This window comes from Miniopterus natalensis, chromosome 10, assembly GCF_054644295.1.
Source record: "Miniopterus natalensis isolate mMinNat1 chromosome 10, mMinNat1.hap1, whole genome shotgun sequence".
In the NCBI taxonomy this organism is placed as follows: Eukaryota; Metazoa; Chordata; class Mammalia; order Chiroptera; family Miniopteridae; genus Miniopterus; species Miniopterus natalensis.
In genome coordinates, this window is record NC_142090.1 from 18,635,300 (window position 1) to 18,656,780 (window position 21,481).

Sequence of the window (21,481 nt, forward strand, 5' to 3'; positions counted from 1 at the left end):
AAATTGGTAGGAAAGTAGTTATTAACTAATCACATAACTTTTAACAGACTTTTTTTAGAATACCCAGTTTCTCGAAACTCATATTTTCGCAAATGCTGATGTGTACAGATGTCCTTTTAGTACCTGTACGTGGTGTGTATTGGATACTTATTTCAGGCATAGATACTGAACTGGGTTGCCTTAGAATCCTGACTTGGTGCCATGTCTGCTTCAGATTCCTTTGACTTATTTGGATGTTGTTAAAATTCTAACAGTCTGTCCAATTAGAACTATTTCTAGTGCAATGGAAATAATGTTTATTTCAAGTGCTAGGGCAAACACACCCTTAGGGAACAGGGTCAATAAACAGATTTTCATCCAAATTCCATTATGGGTGATACTGAAATTATTGTCCCTGGGTAGAAAATAAGTAAATAATACAACATCCTAACTTAATTAAAAAACAAACAAACAGTAACACATGGACTTTTCCAAATAGTGATGGAAAATACTTGTGCCCCAAATTACCATCAACACCCAGTTTTCATCTCTGTTTTGGGGGAAGAGTGAAGATGACCTAACACCTTATCGGTCAAATGTACTTAAGAAGCAAAATAGACACGATATCTGTGAGTAGATGTGTCCAGGGTGTGAAAATTATTTATATTTCCAATTTGCCCAATTCTGTGTAATTAAAAAATGGATGTATACAGATGTGTAAGTTTCAGAATTTGGCCTTACATTTTAACCATCCACAATGAGTCAAAAAGTTAGGGAACTCTGTGAAATGGGATGCTCACAGGGTCCTTTTACCTGCATTTGGAGCATCATTTGTGTTATGTTTAAGAAACGTTTTACCTTGAGGATGGTAATCTGTGAGCGTAATTATTTTCTTCCATTGGGGGCAATCCTGGCAGTGTATTTACAGGGATAAGAAAGTGCTTCCCAGCAGGGCTGGGCTTCTGTCATATCAATTTTCAAGATATAGAATGTCTTCAGGCTGTGAGGAGCACCTTCTTCCTAAAATTAACTCAGCACAGTTTTCTGAGATGTTTTCCCCTCCTAGAATCTCAGGAAAGCTTTCAAAAGGATGCGATATTACTGTTAGCTTTGATATGCTGGCCAGATTCCAAAGTGAAGTAATTCCTACCAGGCACCTAGCGATTTTTGTAGTGATTACTGCTTCTGAGAGCTGCTGAGCTCTGAAAGCTACAACTTCTTAATCTTACTTAAAATTCCCTCATCTTCTCAAGAAGAAGAAAGATTCTCTTATACTTATTAGTGGTGATGGGTGTTATTTATAGACATTTATCTGACCTCACCTCTTTTCCCTCCCTTGTTCCACTCTCACTCCTGATGCCTTTCCCCTCCTCAGACACCCCCCTCGAGACTTGTGGGTCTTCATCTTCCCTCCCCGTCTTTGCACGTTTTTCTCACACCTATGTCCCCAGTCGGGCCTCTGCCTGAACCCGTCTTCTGCTGTTCACACTCACTGACTGCATTTTTCTTTCCCCCACCTTTTCTCTGAATAGTTCCTTACCTGACGTTGCTTTGTTCAGCAAGACTCTCACTGGCAGTGGAGAGTGGGTTTTTGTTGTTGTTTTTTGAGGTCTCACTTAACTTTTTAATGGCAGTCATGCTGACTTTTTGTCTGTTAGAGAAGCCTCAGAGTGAATATTGCTGGGACCTGAGTATGTTCAGCTGAGCTGCTTCTCAAAGGCCACTCCCTGTTGGTCACACGGTTGGCCTTGGCTTTCACTTTCCATCTCGAGTTGTGACTAGCTCTGCCCTTATTAAAACAACATCCTCTGACCAACCCAATATGTCCAGTCAGTTCCATATAGCATCATAAAGCTTTCTTTTTGCTCCACCCATCCATCCATCCATCCATCCATCCATCCATCCATCCATCCATCCATCCATCCATCCTCCCATCCATCCATCCTTTCATCCTTCCATCCTTCCATCATTTATTCACTTGTCTACTCATTTTGGATAGCCTGCTTGTATAGTACAAGACACTGTACTATAGATATAGAGAGAAAGAATAGAATATCCTTGCCCTCGAGTTGCTCATACAGACACACATACCCTGCCTTATTGAATTTGAAATGTTTTCCTGGCCTGTTGGATTTCAATCCTCAGCCAGGAGGTTGGGACACTGCTGCTTAGCCTGCATGTGCCTGACACTCAGATGCTAAATGCTGGTGAACAGATGCTACTTGAAATGGCCTATTGATTCTTATTTATGGTGATAGAAATAATGGTAATGGAAAAAGCAATGTACAAATATGTTTCTTCTAGCAAACAAGCAATTCTGCCACTGAACCAAATAGCAGGCTCAATAATTAGCTCCCTGAAAGGCCTGCCAGTTTTTTCCAGTGCCAGAGTAACCAGGTATTTTTCAGGTGTAACTATCTCTCAGTAGTCCTCTATATGCTTTGGGAGGCTATGAATGGTGGAAGCTTTCACCTGTTCTCCTAGGACTCATGGAGACTATATGAGTGAATTGGGTAGTTAGTGAGGGGGATGGATGTACACAGTTTGATTTGGTAATTCAGAATGAAAGGAAGCTAAGATAAGTTTCCCTGTGTTCAAATGTGTTCTGCCATCCCCATTTGCCTCTTGCCTAGAGTAAAACTCTATTGGGGACAATGTCTTTACATTAGCATCATGAGGTGGCAGGTCGTCCACATGCTTCTGTTCTTAGCAAGTAAAATAACAGAAGTTCCAGAATGACTTACTTCTGAAATTCCATATTAAATCCCAATGGATGCATGTGAGATGACAAAACAGGTATTGATTTCAGACATATCAGTTTTTAAAATTTTACAGCTGGGATGTAAAATCAAGATTATTCTCTCATTTTCTACATGAAGAAACTGGAACCCAGAGAAATTCAGTGAATTGTTCAAAAAATCACAGTCTCAGAGTTGCAGCTAGAATCCTGGTCTGTTTTATTTGAATTTGTGTTTTACTTTTATATCCTCAATTTCTTTTATTATTTACTTATTTCAGGCTTTTTACCACATAGTTGAAAAGCATTTTTCTCCTTATATTTTATGTATGATGGCAATGCATTATGGAATTTTAAAATCACCAGCTATAAAGTGAAATAAAAATAACATATTGGTTGTTACCTACTCCTATAGAAAATAGCAAATATTTTAATATTCTTCACAGTGACTTTTAATGATATATATAGTATTTGTGAGTGGGTCTTGAACAGAATAAACTTTTCATCCAGTTCCCTGGCCACTTGCCATTTATAAAAGTAGACTGAGGACTATATTTAAAAAACAACACAGGAGAAACAATCAACTGCAAGCTTCTAGAACTCCAAGCTCAGTGGCACTGAGTTATAGCCATTCACTTTGCTAAATTACAGTTAGTTTGCTCATTTATTCACTCCTTTATAGAAAAAATTTCGCCTATTTGATAGCAGTGTAGGAAGTACTATAATGTATAATAGCACTTCCAGAACTTCAGTGTGCATACAAATCACCCGAGTGCCTGGTTAAAATGCAAATTCGGATTTTGTAGTTCTGGGGTGAGGCACTTTGTACTTCCACACAGTCTCAGGTGACATGGATGGTGATGGGCCTTGGGCCACACTTTGAGTAACAGAATTAGTTTGGGAAGATAGCAATGGCATCTGATATTTAATTAGCAGAATAAATATTCAACTGTGCTGAACATTACTGATAAACCCAAGGTGTCCTACAGAAGATCATCTAAATAAGACTAAATTGTCAAGTGCAAAAACTTAAAATCTAGAGCCTGTGCTGTATGTATGTTTACTGTGTAAAGATACAGTAATGTGTGCATGTGTGTCTGTATGTGCATGCGTGCCTGTCTCATCATTAGAAAATTTTGAAGTGGCGAGTTCAATTACTAAATTTAAAGAAATGTTTATAGATGTACCTCTCTACCTCCAAAATTTGCAAAGTGGGCTGCAAAGTTTGCCATGTCAGGATTTACAAATATTCTGAAAACTTAACAACAGCACACACTACACTGCACATAAATGCACATAGAGTAAAGGAGTTGCAAAGGCCCACAGAGACCATTTTTCTCAATTCTTTCATTTTGCAGAAAAGGACATTGAGGTCTATCTGGCCTAAGTGAGTTGTCTAAAACCATAAAGCAACCTGAAGGTGATGAAGGGACTGAAATCTGATTTGACATCGGATTCTTTCCTTAATCCTTTCCTGTTCTGAAGGCTTTTCCCAACAAGGGACTGAATTTCACTGACCCATCCTGTTTTTTCCTGTTTTGTGGCCTGAATGTTTTCCCAATGGCTATCTAAGGTTAAGTATTCCCTCTTTGTGATGCTCCCTGACTGCTAAGGAGGTCAGACTGATCCTTTTGGTCTGAGAAGCACTAACACCACTTGACTTGTGGAAGCATAAGAAAGTACCCACTGATTAGAGGGAACTTTAAGAGTATATAAAGCCTCACATTTTTTCAGGAAATAACTTAAAACAGAGGAGGCACCCATTCTACAGAGCCAAAATGAACTTGGGAGTCTAGGAATCCCTTTCTGTAGAGTAGACAGTGGACTCTGGCATGAGCTTGACTGGTTGGAATTCACAGGTATCTGGCTGAACACGATCTCTGGAATATTCCATTGAAGGGTTCAGAAATGGAAATGGGGATATTGGCAATCAAGGGACAGCAAAGCATTCCAGAGAAGCATTTATTTGAAAACCCGCAGTAAAACTTGGGTCAGTGAAGATGAAGCCATGGGTAGAAAAGTACAGAAACATTAGAAAAAAATGTCTTTCCCTCAGTGCTTATTAAACTTCAGTGGAGGAAACCAATTCATTAAAAACAAAACAAAGAAAGAAAGAATATACAGATGGCTGAACATTAGGAAAATGTGATATTCTGAACCCCTAAAAAGAATACAAAACAGTTACATATAAAGGGCTAATTATTTGCATTATGAAAGGATTTAGACAAGATAAAGAGGTAATTAGTATGATTATTATTTCAAGCAGAGGGAAGCACACAGACCAGTAGACTAGAGAAAGGAAAGTGGTTTGAGGAACTGAACAAGTTCAGCATGGCTAAGAGAGTAGGGTGGGAGATAGTAGGAGAGAAGCATAGGGACCTACGAAAGGGCAGATCGTGTAAGATTTTATGTCTCATGAGGGTGTTGAAATTTGTTTTTAAATGCAATGAACAGGCACTAAAAGATTGTAAGCAGATCAGTGACATAATTGGGTTTCCATTTTAATAAGATTATTCTGTATGTAAACATAACACTGAGAGAGACCACTTAGATATTATAGTAATTTTTCCAGAGGTGACAGTGGCCCAGGTTATGATGGCTGTACTGCACTGGACATGGAGAAAAGTGGATGGGTATAAAAGATATCTAATTAGTTGGTTATGTGACTCTGAAGCTGAGAAAAGAGGTCTTGCTGTAGAGACAAAGGTGGGACTCACTAGTCTATAAATAAGATTAGGTGAGATAGACCCAAAAAGTATGTGAAGAGCAATATAGGGCTTGAGTCAGAGCTTGGTTAAGGGATTCAGACTTTTGGGAATGTGGTGAAGGAGAGGACTGTGGAATTCCTTTTACCCTCCTAAGAATTGTCCTCTATATCCATGGATATTCATTAGAGATACCCCCTAAGGACATATCTCTGATCTAAAGCCCTAATTCCTTCCTCGGTGTCTCTGCAGCTACAACCAATTGGTTTAAGACTGGGTCAAGCTGGATCATCAGGGTCCTCCTAAGGCATTTTAAAATATGAAGCTGAAGGGAAAGATTGGTTTCTCTTGGGGGTTCAGGTGGGGCTGTGAGATGGGAGGCTGAGCAGATTGTCAAGTTCTTCACCATGAGGGGAAAGTTGGACTGGAAGGATGATGTTGACATGTAGACAGAACAGGGCTGACAGGTTGCCCTGTCCTTCCTGCAGGGATGTGAGATAGGTCATGATACTTCTAATTAAGTTTTCCTAGCAGCCTAGTGTCCAGACTAACAAAAGATAGTAATCCTGTGGAAGATTGGAAGAGATTCTATGCATAAAGCTCATTGTCTCCTACATAGGAGTACAGCAGGTCCTGATGCCTACTTAGCCTACAGAATTTCCCTTTCTTCTAGGTCAGCACCATCCAGTAGAACTATCTATGATGAGGACAGTTTTCTATATCTCCATTGTCCAATGGAATAGCCACTAGACACACGTGACTGTTGGTCACTTGAAATGTGGACAGTGAACTGAGAAACTGAATTTTAAATTTTATTTAATTTTAATTAGTGGACATTTAAATATAAATAGCCACATGTGGCTAGTGGCTGTCATGTTGCACAACATAGGTGTAGGCTGACAGATCTACAGAACAACAATTTTGTTTTAGTGTATACCCCATATAACCCAGTTAATTCTGATTGGTCTGATCCAATTATGGTGGCCATATCCTGCTTGCCAGCTTTGGTTGAAAGGGCAACTTGTAATACAATTGTGGTCAAGGAGATAGAGGGGTGAGTCTTACAGGGCCCTTTAGGGTATGGAGCGTGGGGAGTTCTTCTGGTTATTGCTATGTCTGCAATAGGTGATCGTTATGTCTGTAATTGGTGGCTGACCTGCAGCAGGGGAATCATGCTGATGATAGCACCATAAAAAAGCAGAGGAAACCTCAGTCACTGCTGACATCTTTAAACCTCTGAATTAACCAGCCTAGAATGCCCTTCCATTCTTGAGATATGAGATAATGATAAATCCTCTCCTTTTAAAAGCCATTTTGCATTGGCTTTTCTATTATTTGCAGCTGAAATCATCCTAACTAACATAATGTCTTATCAGTAAATGGGAATTATTTATTTAACATGACATGAACATGCCTCATTTTAAGAAGATACGGAAAAATTAAAATTCTAAAATAAATCAGGAAGTTAATATTTGCAATGCAGACAAATTATTTATATTAAGTAGATTCACCACAGGTTTCTTAAGTACTGATTTTCCAGTCAGTGAATGTAAAATTAAACAGATATACAGCTTTTCAGAAATATTTCACTGAGACATATTTCTATATAAGTCGGAGAATTATAAAACACACATATTAGAGTGTAAGCCTTAATTTATCAAAATAATTCATCTCTGGGTTCCTTTAAACAACATGCCCTCTAGTCTACGAAAATATTATTTTACAAATGATGGTAGTGTGCTACTTACCACCTAGACAGACAATAATTTAGCTAAGCATTTTTCTTTGTAGTGTAATGAATACCTGTTCAAAGTGCGAGCAATTTTATCAACTGAATAAGACCTAAGAAAAACTACATGTTTCTATTATGTTTTCTGTGTCTAGTAAAATTCTCAGCTTCATTGGTTTCATTCTCAAACACTATATCTTGGCTGTGTGATCTTGGGCAAGTGAGTTAACCTCTAAGGATTCTTGCTAAATTCTACTTTTTCCTGTCTCTATATTTTGATGGTGATGATGATGGCCGTTATTGGTCAATCTTTCATAAAGGCCATTCATATTGCTCTGGTCCTCCCTTGTGTTACTAAAACGCTCTATGGCTAAAACATTGAGCTTACATACAGAACTTGCATTGTTTTTAGAAATGGTAGTTATTTCCTTGTGCACCTCTACACTATGTCCCAACAGTGAGCTGATTTGAATGTGGCTGTTTCTTGAAAAGGGAGTTAGTATCCTGACCAACAGGCGATGTCATTCCACCCCTGTATAACTTTCCATTAAACCATTGACCCATATAGGAATTTTTACCTATAGGTTTATTTGCTTATATCACTGCTGTCAAATGGTTAGAACTGTAGGTTTTCATTTGGGAAAATGGTTAATATCTTTCATTAAGGGCATTAAAATGCTGGCATGAATTTCCTTTTTGCTCATGGTTCATGAAACACCAAAGCTTTCCCTAGCCTTGCTGTGGGAGGTGAGAGTATGCTCTACATCTGTCTCCTACTCAGATATTTTTTAGAACGAATATAGGCAACATTAGCTAAGTAGTTAGTTGGGAATAGTATTTAATTCTTTGCCAAGAGAGATCCAAGATTCCAAATATGCCGATTCAGCAGATCACAGTGAAGAAGGTCTCAGGAATCCATCAGAATATATGATGATTTAAATAAAGTTAAAATCCCACTAGCCAACAGAAAATCAGAGGACCTTAGAGAAGAAGGAAACTTAGAGGTCATCGTGTCCAACATTTTGCTGAGCTCCCCCTCAGACTGATGTGAAATGAGGACAGGGAGTGTACAGAAACATTTTGGTTTTACTGATTCAGTAGAACTCGTGAGGGCTTTTATTGGTGCAAAATGAGGCTTTCTCATTGACTCTAAATAGGCTTATTAGCAGCATACAGAAGGATTTCCACTGTGGTCGTCTCTTTGTCCCGAGTCAGAGTGAAGGCGAAGGTCTGAGGCAGGCTGATAGCTGTGGAAGGGTAAAGTACCAGCAGACTGGAGCGCAAGGGCCGGGCTGGCTGCCAGCTTCGGGTTCAGCACCCTGCAGAGTGTTGTTTGTCTGGGCTACTTTTATGAAACAGAAGCTGTCTTTTGTGCATTTGTACCTGTGAAAGGGAGCAGTGGTGTAGCTGATCTATGGTAGCAGAAAAATAAATACTTCAGATCTGTTTAAGATGACCACCTACCCCCTCTTTTTTAGGAGTGTTAGCTGCATTTTCAATACATGGCTAACATTTTGGGAATTCTGGCTTGAGGCTTCCCAGGGGGGTTTCATTAACTGATATGAAGGTTTAATTCAGTAAAGTCCAGAGCACTGTTTAGCTTCTTCTCCCCTGCCTTATGACAGAAAATGTCCCTGTTAACTGATTTCTTGGTGGGATCAGTCTGCATCACCCTAAGACTGACACAAAGCCCAACTTCAGCCTGCTGTGCTGACTGCACAACTCACATTCTTCTGCCAGGGCTGCAGGTTTGAGTAATTGTTTAAATTACCTTTTAGAACAGATGATTATAAGGATAGGCAAACAATTGGTTCTTCGAACTCTTAATAACTTTGGTGTGTATTTGGGGTAAGTGTAGACAGAGTTGGGAAGAGCGTGAGCAAGAGACTTGTGTAATCATTGGAGAAAAGGGTGATGATGATGATGATAATTTTGATATAAATAAGCAGAGAGTAAGATTTGTCAAAAGAAGGGCAAACTCAGCGCAGTTCCCATCACAAATTCCCTTCTCTTCTTCTCAGAGACACACATGACATGTTCCATCACTGATGAGTTTCTAACCACACAAGAGTTGCAGTGCACCCCAAGGACCACAGCCCTGTGGCCAGGGAACTTTCCCTTTGGTGGCTTTCTGGGCAGCTCAGTACTATCTTTAACATGCAAAGTGTAATTTGGGACTAGATTTACGTCAGGGGAATCTCCAGGAAAATACTGTATGCATTTGTGAACTACACACAATCTCGCTATTCAGCTGTCCTTATGAATTCTTATAAGCTGGTTACCGGTTTCACTTCCTAGGTCTTAGGTTTCTATCACCAGCTGATTCTTTTTCACCTAATTGTAATTCTTTTTTTTTTTAATGTATTTTTATTGATTTCACAGAGAGGAAAGGAGAGGGAGAGAGAGAGAGAGAAACATCAATGATGACAGAGTCATTGATTGGCTGCAGCCCACAATTTGGGCATGTGCCCTGACCGGGAATCGAACCCCAATCACATGGATCCTAGGTCGATGCTCAACCACTGAGCCATGCCCGGCCTGGCCTAACTGTAAATCTTAAAAAAAGAAATGAATCCCATCTTCACTTCAATTTCCATATTAAAAACTTCTTTTTTGAGACACTCAGATGAACTGTATATATCTTAATCCACCTGAATCTCATCATCTGAATCCCTTGAATGAGTCTACCTTGTCTGGACACATTTCCAGAAGAATGCTTCTCTCCCTTTTCAAACTACAGCCTTCCCTTCTTTTGGTCCTTTACTCTACTGCTTTAGTACATTCACTCCGTGTGTCACTCTAAGAGTATGCCGGAAGAGGGGGCAATGGGTCCCGTTGGGGTCTCTGTAGAGCCAACTATGGTGGTGCAACCATCACTTATCGATAAGGACCATGGCTAAGCTGCTTTGGTTTGAATGGTGATGAATGATGTGGGGTTTGTGCCAGAGTGTTGGTTCATCTCTCATGACATGATAAGCTCATTCTTGGTAAGGCCAGTTGAGACATAGAATTTGGAGGTAGGGGTATATAGCTAGTGGCTGCCCATAGAACAGAACTTTGGGGTGTCCTGATGGACATTCTACTCTTGGAAATACCTATTTGCTAGGTGAGACTCCAGGAATAGTATACAGATCCTCCAATTGGTCTTACCTGACTAGGTCTGATCTCCTTGCTATATCCCCGTAAAGCACTATATTCATTTTTGTATAATCACTCAATTGTACATTTATTTGTGGGATTGTTTTGTCGATGTTTATCTCCTATTAAATTGAAAGCTCCATGAGGACTAGGAGTGTGTCTTTGTTGCTCACCTTTGTGTGCACTGTGCCTTCCACTTAGAAGACACTGGATAAATATTTGCTGAATAAATAACTGAATCTAAAAATACTTCTGTGGTATGTGATGCATTCATTAACTTTACACTGTAATGAATGACAGTTCTTCCCTATAGCACAACATCTCCTTTTTTCTTCTGTGTCTTTTCTAGTTGCTAAATTGACTTTGAGGTTGAGAGATTGGGCTGTGACTTAGTATATGCTCAAACTCTTCAACAAAGGCTGTTCTCCAGCTTCTTTTTTAAAACTCAGAGGATAAAGATGACAAAACACTAAAATAAAGTGAAAGGTTTAAGCTAATGAATGCAGTTGTTGGTTAAAAAAGTATTTGGGTTGTTTGCATTTTGTTTAGTCATGAAATTCCTATATAAGTATTTCTATCTTTGATGAAGATTTATGCAATCAATCTGGCTGTTCAGTTTTTTTCTTTGATTTTCTTTATTTAATTCACTGGTGAATGGCATTCAGTTTTTGGTTGTGGAAAGTGTTCCCATGTCTCCAACTTTTAAGGAAATATTTCTATATAGCTCAGTTATTTGGAATACAGATTTTTTGGTGCATTTTGTTTTTAATTTATAGCACCAATAAATGATTTATATGGTATTTTTATAACTAGTTCGCATGAGGATAATGATTTCTAACTAAATTTTAGGGAGTGAAAAGAAAAAATTTACAGCTTATTGTATTACTATATAGTTTCTCATGACAGATATACTTAAATACTTTTACTCACCCTTGATCTTTTCTTGCTAAACTATGTGTATTATCTCTAGTCTGATATTTATTTTCTGTTGGATGTAAAAATTCTTATACAACTGTTTTAGAAAATATGGTTGAAAATTTCATCTTTCCATCTCTTTCTATTGATTATCTATATACCTATCTATCTATAAAACAAATTTTTGATACATATCTCACAAATGGGTGTGGAATACATCAACAATATAATTTATGATATGAACTTTTCTTGATTAAAGGATTTATTTTGTCTCTGTGACTTGGATTCTTTAATGTGGCACAAATCTGGCTCAGTCCTTCTTTTATCTTGTATTAGAAAGTTTTTTAATACGAATTTGGTTGCTTCAGATCTACCTGAAATGTAACCTCATTGGATGACAGGTCTGCATTTTATAGAATCATATTTTTTATCCTGTTTGGTACATAAAACAATAGCTTTTTTTAATGGTAGTTGGAAGAAATATTAGAGGTGATTTATCTTGTATCCCCTTTTTACAGATTAGAAAACTGGAGTTGCAGTAAGTAACTGTCTAAGGGTCAGAGAAAGGAACCAGGACTCAAAAATTTCATATATCTAGTTATCTCACAGTGAATTGTTGTTAATGTGATTTACTAGTCTGAATGGTTATTACAGACCATCCTGTTTGTCTTTCTGGCATCAAAATAAAAGAAGGCCCAGTTTCTTTTACTTTTCTCTTCTACCCATTACATAATAGAAGTGAGGCTCAATATTCTGTTGTAAATTCAGCACATTTATCTGGTTTAGAACAATCAGGCCTAAGATGAAGGGGGCTTTGAATGATCTAATACAAACACCTAAATTAGCTATGTAATTATTTGTCTCTGAAGCTTCTTGAGTGTTGCTGTGGAGTTTTGGATTGAGGCCAATCAGACATGACCATTGAGTTCTGATTTTCTCCAACCAGTCTCTCCTTGACCAAGGAGAACGTTTGGGCATGAACTGTGGTTTTTATTGTCCTCTGACTGACTCCCATTAGAAATAGCTACCTGAGGCCAGCTTTCAGTTCTATTTTGATCTAATTATCTTATACACTTAGCCTTTGGTGTTCTCTTTGACCTTTGAAGACTGCCCAGAGCATGGGGAAATTACAAATACCACTGAGGTTGGATAGCATCTCAGTAATGAGGATACTATTTTATATACTTAGGGATAGATGCTTTTTCTCTGTGGGATGCCTGAGTTGGAAATTTTTATGACCCCAAATGTAGCCATAACATTCAAACATCAGGAGAGTCTTCTATTACAGAAATTCCCCTGAAATTGAACTCAGGATGATCAAATTGTTCCTCGTGCAAACACTTGACTTCCTAAGAATAAAACCTCTATCATCAATATCTATCTATTATCTATCTATCATCTATCTATATCTATCTATCATCTATCTATCTATCATCATCATCATCTATCATCTATCATCTATCTCTATCTATCTATCATCTATCTATCTATCTATCTATCTATCTATCTATCTATCGTCTATCTATCTATCTATCTATCTATCTATCTATCTATCATCTATCATCTATCATCTATATCTATCTATCATCTATCTGTCTATCATCATCTACCTATCTATATCTATCTATCTATATCTATCAGTCTATCTATCTATCTATCATCTATCTATCTATCATCTATCTATCTATATCTATCTATCTATATCTATCTATCTATCATCTATCTATCATCTATCTATCTATATCTATCTATCTATCATCTATCTATCATCTATCTATCTATCATCTATCTATCATCTATCTATCTATCTATCTATCTATCTATCTATCTATCTATCTATCTATCTATCATCTATCTATCATCTATCTATCATCTATCTATCATCTATCTATCTATCTATCTATCTATCATCTATCTATCTATCATCATCTATCATCTATCTATCATCTATCTATCTATCTATCTATCTATCTATCTATCTATCTATCTATCTATCATCTATCTATCTATCATCATCTATCATCTATCTATCATCTATCTATCTATCTATCTATCTATCTATCTATCATCTATCTATCTATCTATCTATCTATCTATCTATCTATCTATCTATCATCTATCATCTATCTATCTATCATCTTCTATCTATCATCATCTATCTATATCTATCTATCTATCTATCTATATCTATCTATCTATCTATCATCTATCTATCTATCTATCATCTTCTATCTATCATCATCTATCTATCTCTATCTATCTATCATCTATCTATCTATCTATCTATCTATCTATCTATCTATCTATCTATCATCTATCTATCTATCATCTATCTATCTATCTATATCTATCATCTATCTATCTATCTATCTATCTATCTATCTATCTATCTATCTATCTATCTATCTATCTATCATCTATCTATCATCATCTATCTATCATCTATCATCTATCTATCTATCATCTATATCATCTATCTATCTCTATCATCTATCTATCCATCTATCATCATCATCTATCTATCATCTATCTCTCTATCGTCTATCTATCATCTATATCTATCTATCATCTATCTATATCTGTCATCTATCATCTGTCTCATAGATTTATTTACTTATTTTTACTCCCATAGCAGAGATAAGTGTAGAATTTCATTCCATTTCAGTGAACATGACATACAATTTTTTATAAATGTTCTCTCAGCTTTTAAGTTCCTTTTTCTAGTTGAGTCAAATTGCCTACAGATTTTTATAGGTTATCTTTAGTACTCTTGTTTCTTATGATTTAAAATACTCAAATGTTAACATTTTGTAATGCAAGGAAGTTCAAAAGACCAGAATGCCCTCTTTCTAATATCCTAGTGATATAAAAATTATTTTGCACATTTTCTTTCACCTTTTTAAATTTTATTTTAATAAAGGAGGTTGAATTAGAGGTATAAAGCAAAATAAGCAAAAACCTGGAGCTATAAATTTCTGGGTTAATTCAAATACATTTAGCATTAAAAACTGTCAGATACAAAGCTAGATGCAAACTGACAGGGAGGAAAAAAAAATCTGTTTGTGTACTTAAAGCCCCAAACCAAAAGCAAAATTAAAATTTGTGCTGACCCTTCTCCCTTGGGGCTGCAGATGTCACTGCTGTCCAGGGCACCGTCTGTTACTGAGTGGAAGGAAGAGAAATGGCATCCAAGTCACTAGTGTAAAATAAAATAGTCTGCCTGCCAAGTCCTGAAGCTGTCCTGCTGTATTTTTTAAGGCAAGGGGATGAGGGTAGAGGTGAGCTACAGAGGTGACCACTAATACTCATTGATTCTTAAGATGGTTCACCTTTTAATTATAAGATGTTTTATAAGAGGACATATATATAATTTTCATTTAGCCAGTAACAATATTACCATTTATTTAGAATTTATTGTACTGATATTTTATATATATATTTTCACTGAGTGTTCAGAACAATTCTATAAACTGAATACAGTATTATTCTTATATGAAAGGTAAAGCACTGAGCTTCTAATTAAGTAGTTGCTCAAAGTGACACCTAGCTGAGATTCCAGTGAGGTCTTACAACTGTTTTCTCACTCCATATGCAGGTGACCTCAGAAATTTCCAATCTTCTGAATGCTACAGCTTGGCTGGGGACTGTACAAGGTGTTTTCCACTTGCCACACTCCCACCCATTCTCCACCTTTCTGTGTCTTCCCTGTGCCTTGCAAAGCTGACCTTTGTAGACTGCACAACTAGCACTCCCTTCCCCTCTGTCTTCGTCTTGGGCATGGCCAATTTGAGGCATTAGCAAGATTTTGGAGGGTGAAAGGAGAAACAGGCCTGGGTATTTTTTTCTCCATACCCTGCTGTGATCCTGTGTCCCGGCTATGGTACTGTCCTTTCAGGCTATCACTGCCTCCAGGCTGCCCTCTCCATGCCTCTAGCTTTAGTTGGGCTATTGTGGAAATGCTAACCCTTCTCTCTGTCTCTTCATCCTGACCAGTAGTAGTACTGTTTTATCATTGTTGCTAATCTCTAGATGCTTCACCACCTTGTTTGCTCCTTAATTCTGTCTATAATTTGGTGGATCACTTCTTCATTCAACTTTCTCCATTTGAACCATCTGGGATGAAGTCTGTTGCCTTCTGGGGCCCTAATTGATACAGAACCTGATAATACACCCATGTGAAAATATAGCAAAGATAATTTTCAAAGTATGTTCTAAAGTTCTAAATTAGGATCACTAGCCTGTTGAAAATCACAGATAAGAAAATAAGTTTATATCATACAGTGCATGGTAGGTGGTTTAAAACACACACAAAAAAACTAGTGAAGAATCTGTCTCAGGGAGATGGGAGAGAGGAGGATGGTGAGAGGGGTGAAGACTTTAAGAATCTGTTGTATACAAGGCTTTAGAGAACTCTGGTAGGTTTTGAGCTTGTGATAAAAGCTGTCTTGGGAGAGATTTTTCTAATAGCCATTTGAAGGAAGGTTTGATGCAAAGAGAAGAGTTACAAAGCTTTTCAAGAAGGTGGGTGGTAAAGTTATTGGAGATAGGTTCACATGGTAGCTACAGGTATGGAAAACAAGTAATGAAATGCATCAAATAAAAACATCGCTACTGCTTGAGTTTGCAGTCTTGCTCATGTGATGAATTTGTTTTAAACTGGTGTAAACTCTTTACAAGTGGAGGGCCCATATGCCTCGATGTGACATTAGATCAAATTGCAGAAGTTAAATTTCGAATTAAGGCAATATTTGGTTGTAGTTAACATCATTCCTGTTTCTATCTCTAAGACTTTATGTGGAAGCACTTAAAGTCCTAAGAGGCTAATTTCAGTTCAATCTATTTATTTAACAGTATTTCAGATCCTTGATTTTCTGATTCCAGATGATCAGACTCCTCCACTTGAAATCCAAGGGCATTATAGGCTTCAGGCAAGTTGCTTGTGCATTAAGACTATTGAAATTGGGGACAGCAATCTTCTAAAAGCCCCATCAGTGCTGAAACATTTTCCTAATTGTGTATTTGCCCTGAATCTTTATTTGAAAATGTTTTCTTTTGATGGGGAGGTAAATGAGCTGATGTGTATTGAGTTTCATCTACTCATTCCTTTATTTATTTATTCATCTAATAAACATTTTAGTGAATAGGTATCAGGGGGCCAGGGGCCTTTTGTTTAATATTTAGCCATTCAACCATTTGGTCATTCCTATAAAAAATGTCCTAGGCTTTGAAATGAGGCAGGTATAAGTTTGAAACAGACCTTTGCCACTTTCTGGCAGGATTGTCTTGGACAAATTATTTTTTAGATTTCTCTTCATATTAGTAAAATAATTTTTGTAAAGACTGCATCATGACTGAGAAAAGACACTCAAAAGAAATGAGTTTAATACTGCCATTCTCACCCCCAACTAACCTTACATATGCACAAAAACACATGAGTCCAGGATGGATGTGAAATAAATGTAAGTGTAATACTCTTAAAGTGCCATTGCTGATATAATACAAAATAGAAAACTGTTTAAGTACATGAGAAAATTAATGTAATAAAGGAGAAAATATAGTATACTTGATTTTTCTGTTATTTAAGGGGTATAAAATTAAGTCCTTGAATCTCTCATTTTGTCAACACATATGATAATGGATGTTGTGATATATTGCTTTGCCTTGAGAGGAAAAATATAATTACAGCCATAAAACCCTTAGAAGATTCTGGAAAATAAGAGTAATAGAATTAATTTTTTTCAAACATTTCCCAAATGCATTTTAGATGGCTTTCCTGAAGGAAAAAGAGAGAAAAAAACATGCAGATGTAATTACAGATGAGACTCATGCATATTATTAGTAGACTTAAAAATAATCAAGCATATTCATAGCTAAATTGCTAATTAACATTCCCAGAATTTTGTTTAATATAAGCAAGTTGTTTTAACAGGGTTAAGGCAAAAACAATATGATAAAGATCTAAATGTGTGGCTATTTTACCATCACTGAAAATGACAACTGCCTCTCCCCCTCCCATAGACATGAACAATTAAGCCTCATTATCATGTTTTTTAAAGAATAAAATAGGCAAGTAGAAAACAGTATATTGAGATAAAACACTTTGAGTCTTTATTGATTATTGATGAGTTTTGAACCTCAGGGGATTTGAAAGAAAGGCTGATGAAACTTGGAGGCAGAAGGCCTGGACTAAAGTTTTATCTCTGTCACCATGAGGCACTGTGTACTTCAGGAGGCCTCTGAACTCTCTCAGCCTCTGTGAAATGGAGATAAGGTTTCCTGCGGAGTTGCCTCAGAGCTGTTGGGGGAATCATATGGAAATAAATTATTGCCGTCAACAAGTTTGATGAACTGTAAATTATCTAATACATATAAGGCATTATTCATCTATTCACTCATTCACTAATGGAGTTATGCCTAGTATTACAAGACAAGTGGGGTGGGGTGGACATTAAAATGCTAAATGAGATGGAGGAAGCAATATGTCCCTGTGATTAAGAGTATGGGCTTTGCAGTTAGAGCAACCTGGGATGATCCAGGGCTCACCACTCTGTAACCCTAGGCAATCGCTTCCCTTTCTGAAACTTTCATTTGTCCAATCATTTCATTTTAAATTCCAGTTTCCTTAATGTTAATATGGTAAAACACCATATACTTCTCAGGGGAGTTATGAGGACCTGAGAAACATCAAGCACTTAGCTGAGCACACTGAAAGCATTCATTGACAGTTGGAAAATATCAAGTCTTCAGACACTTTAATCTCTAGCTAAGAAGAGCAGACCTTTGTATTGGCAATAACAGAACAAAGCAACATGGGTAAGAGTGTTACAAAGAACTAGGGAGTTCATAATAAAGCTGTCACACTTTCAGCCACATTGGTAAAGATTTTTAGAGAGACGTAAATATTTAGAATGAATCTTGAATAAAGGGTCAAGTTTCTATAGGAAGAGATATGGTTGGTGGACAACATTCCAGGTAGAAGGAATCAAATGGGCTAAGGTTTAGAGGTGAGAAAGTCAAGTAGTCCAGCTGCTTAGATTAGCACTGCCCAACAGGACTTTCTGTCATGATGCAAATGCTCTATAAATGTGTTGTACAAGTGCCATTGAGCACTTGACATACGGGTAGTGTGATTAGGGAATTGAATTTTACATTTTAGTTAATTTAAAACCCACATGTGACTGGTGCTGGTCTAGACCATAGGATACAGGAAGAGGAGTTTTGGTGATAAGACCTGAACAGTTTTCCAAATTTGGAAGAACTTAATTGCTAGATCAACAAGTTTAGCTCTCAAAATGGAACCAAACATATTTAGTAGGAGAAGCAAAAGATTAAATTAGCAAAGGAGACCCAAAAGTAGCAGAGAGAGAAGTAGTAAAACCAAGAATCCAACAAGGAACAAGTATTGCAAAAAGGCCTGCTTGTCTTTGTTAGTACAGAGGCCAACAGACACCCAAGAAATTTTTGAGATTTGGCAATTCAGAGATTATTAGTGATCTTTAAAAGAAAAGTTTCCATTGAGTGGCAGAGTTGAAAATATTATTGCAAGAATTAAGGAGTGAGGTATGTTGAGCAGGTGGCAACATGGAGCACAGTCTTCTCTTTGAACACGTTTGTGTTCTAAGAGTTAAAGAATAAAATATTACACAGTTAGTTTCAGTAAGTACTGCATAATCATCAGGTAAGTGGAATTCTTGCAGGCCAACCAGGTAGTTTCAATGCCAAGTGTGAAATTACAGTGGTTTAGATAACATTTTGAAGCAATTCTACAAATAACTACTCTGAGTCATGACATTTTTAGGCCACATTGAAAACACTGGCTAAAGAAATAGAAACAATGTTGAAGTAATAACCAAGCCCCTTGCTGAGTTTATATTCTGAGCAGAGGATAGATTATCTTCATACCCTTATTTTTATATGATGAAAAACTGTTTTTTTGTTTTTGTTTTTGCTTTTATTTGCACAGCACAGATTGGTACCATGTAAAGGGAGAGGTAAAGGTCTCCATGGATACCTCAAACAGAGGTAACCCAAGGACAGAGCTACTTTGTACAAAGACATAGCTTTTCTTTACTTCTCATGATTAAATGACTACAGTAATTCTCCCTTTTCTTCATTCATCCTCGTGAAATCACTTGAAATATCTGATAAACAGAAAATCTTTTGCCCCAATTCAAACTTGTCAATATGAATCTCCAGGAGATTAGCTTGGTATCTGCATTTTTAATTAGCATCCATTTGATTATTAAGATCAGGAACTTTGGGAAAATGCCTATCTACTTTATTTACTCACCTTTTCAACAAAGTCATCTGAACATTTTCCGTGTTCCAGGCACTCAGCTCAATACTGGGACATAGAGATGAGTAAGATAGTCTTTGGCCTCAAGAAATTGTTCTGGTTGGGGAGATAGTGCATGCCATGGTAGACTAAATGGTTTGATAGATGATGCAAAGAGAACATGAGGAATAGCTCAGCCTGAGGAAGGTGACAGAAAGCTTTACTTGGGGAAAGTAAAGTATGAGTAGGGTTTCAAAGGAGAAGTCAGCCATATGATAGAAGGAAAGAGAAAGCAACCTGTTGAGGGCAATTTAATAATACAAAGGATATTTAAGGAGTGAGAGTGGCTGATACTTCCTTAGACACAAACAAAAAAATGTATGCTGGAAAATTTCACATTTGTATTTATTTATTCATTTATTTTCTAATAATAATTGGGGTAAATCAGTGAGAAATCAGTGCTCAAGTAGGATTTTACTATTAATTGCAACACTTTCACAACATATTGATTTAGAAGGATTATAAAATTTTGAAAACAATTCGAATTTACACGTATTTTTGTCATGATAATTAGCAAATGTTTTTGACATGTGTAGAATGAGTAAGGCCAATTATTTTTTGAGAGCATGGATAAATTTTGTATGTCTCAGTCAGATAGGTTGCTGTGTTGAGAGCCTGGACATAGACTACTGCTCAAAGCAAAACACAGCTCTGGAAAAGGAGATCAGGAACTGGGAGGTTCACGTTTTTGCCTTATTTACCCTCACTTACATAGAGTTAGTTTAAATTAATGTATTTCTTTGCTTTTATTATTATATATGCACTTAGTCCTAGAGAGGCTGAAGGGTAATAGTATGATGGTTGGGCATTTGATCCTGGAGCTAGACTTTGTAGCTTCAAATCCTATCTATGTTACTTTGGGAAAATTATTTCACTCTCTAAATTCTAGTTCCCCCAAATGGAACTGAAGATAGTAATTGTACCTATCTTATAAAGGTTTATGAGAGTGAAATAATATATACTAAACAGGATAATACCTAATTATAGTTCATAAGCATCAACTGGTTTTCCTCCCTCAGTTATTAAAAATTTTTGCATTTATCAGGACAAAATAAAACATTCTCCATCTTATAAGAAACTAATATGATCAGTAGATTTGCTCATGTACAGAACAAAAAGATGCAGTGAATGTGGTTGTTTTAAACTGATGTGCCAATTTCATCAAAAATCAAATCGAGTGCAGACACCATTTGAGTTGAAAAGTTCTCAATGAAAGTTATCAGAGGTGATACAATAGTGACATATGTCAGAAGAGGAAAGATACATCTATAAAGCTATATGTGTGTGCATGTGTATGTGTATGTTTTAAACTGTAGCGGAGAATCTAAATGTCTAGCATAATACCAGGCACTTGATAATTAGTTGGTAGATTATTGTTATTAACATAAAATGAATTTTAAGATTTTTATAATCTGAGTGCTTTGTAATTATGTTTTTTAAAAAAAGGAAATTTGCAAAAGTTATCTTAGTTTTTCTCCCTTGGAAAACTCTAACATATGCCCAATGGATATACATTTTCATTTTAAAAATTAAAGAGGGCCCCCTCCTCCCCATAGCCCTCAGCCTCTCTCCCCTCCCCCTTTCACCGTGGTCTCCTGTGTGTGGTGTAAGGAGAAGCTGGTCCTAGGTGCCCTCCTGGAGCGCTTACTGACTCACCCTCACCCCTGGGGGGCAGGAAGAGAGGATCCAAAGGAACCTTGCTCCCCAAACAGGGCACTGGATAGGAAGGCTTCAGATCCCCTAGTTCCATGCAGGATTCCCCTTTTTCCCATCTCCTGAGGCAAAACCTTGGGATTTCCCCTACTTCTCTTAGAGCCAGAAACTAGAAGGGGCTCACCTTCTACTTCTTCAGGGCCAGAAACCTCTCTTCCCCTCCCAGAGTGGTGCATACCCTTCCCCCACATACTTAGGAGCTAAGAGCTTTCCTCAGCACTGCTGCTCCA

The 21,481-nt window shown here is 37.1% G+C and overlaps 1 protein-coding gene across 2 annotated transcripts in view; it reads left to right on the top strand.

Annotated features, from left to right (window-relative positions):
- GRM8 (glutamate metabotropic receptor 8) overlaps positions 1–21,481 on the top strand; it is a 689,326-nt gene that overhangs the window by 337,640 nt on the left and 330,205 nt on the right. The window lies entirely within an intron of this gene.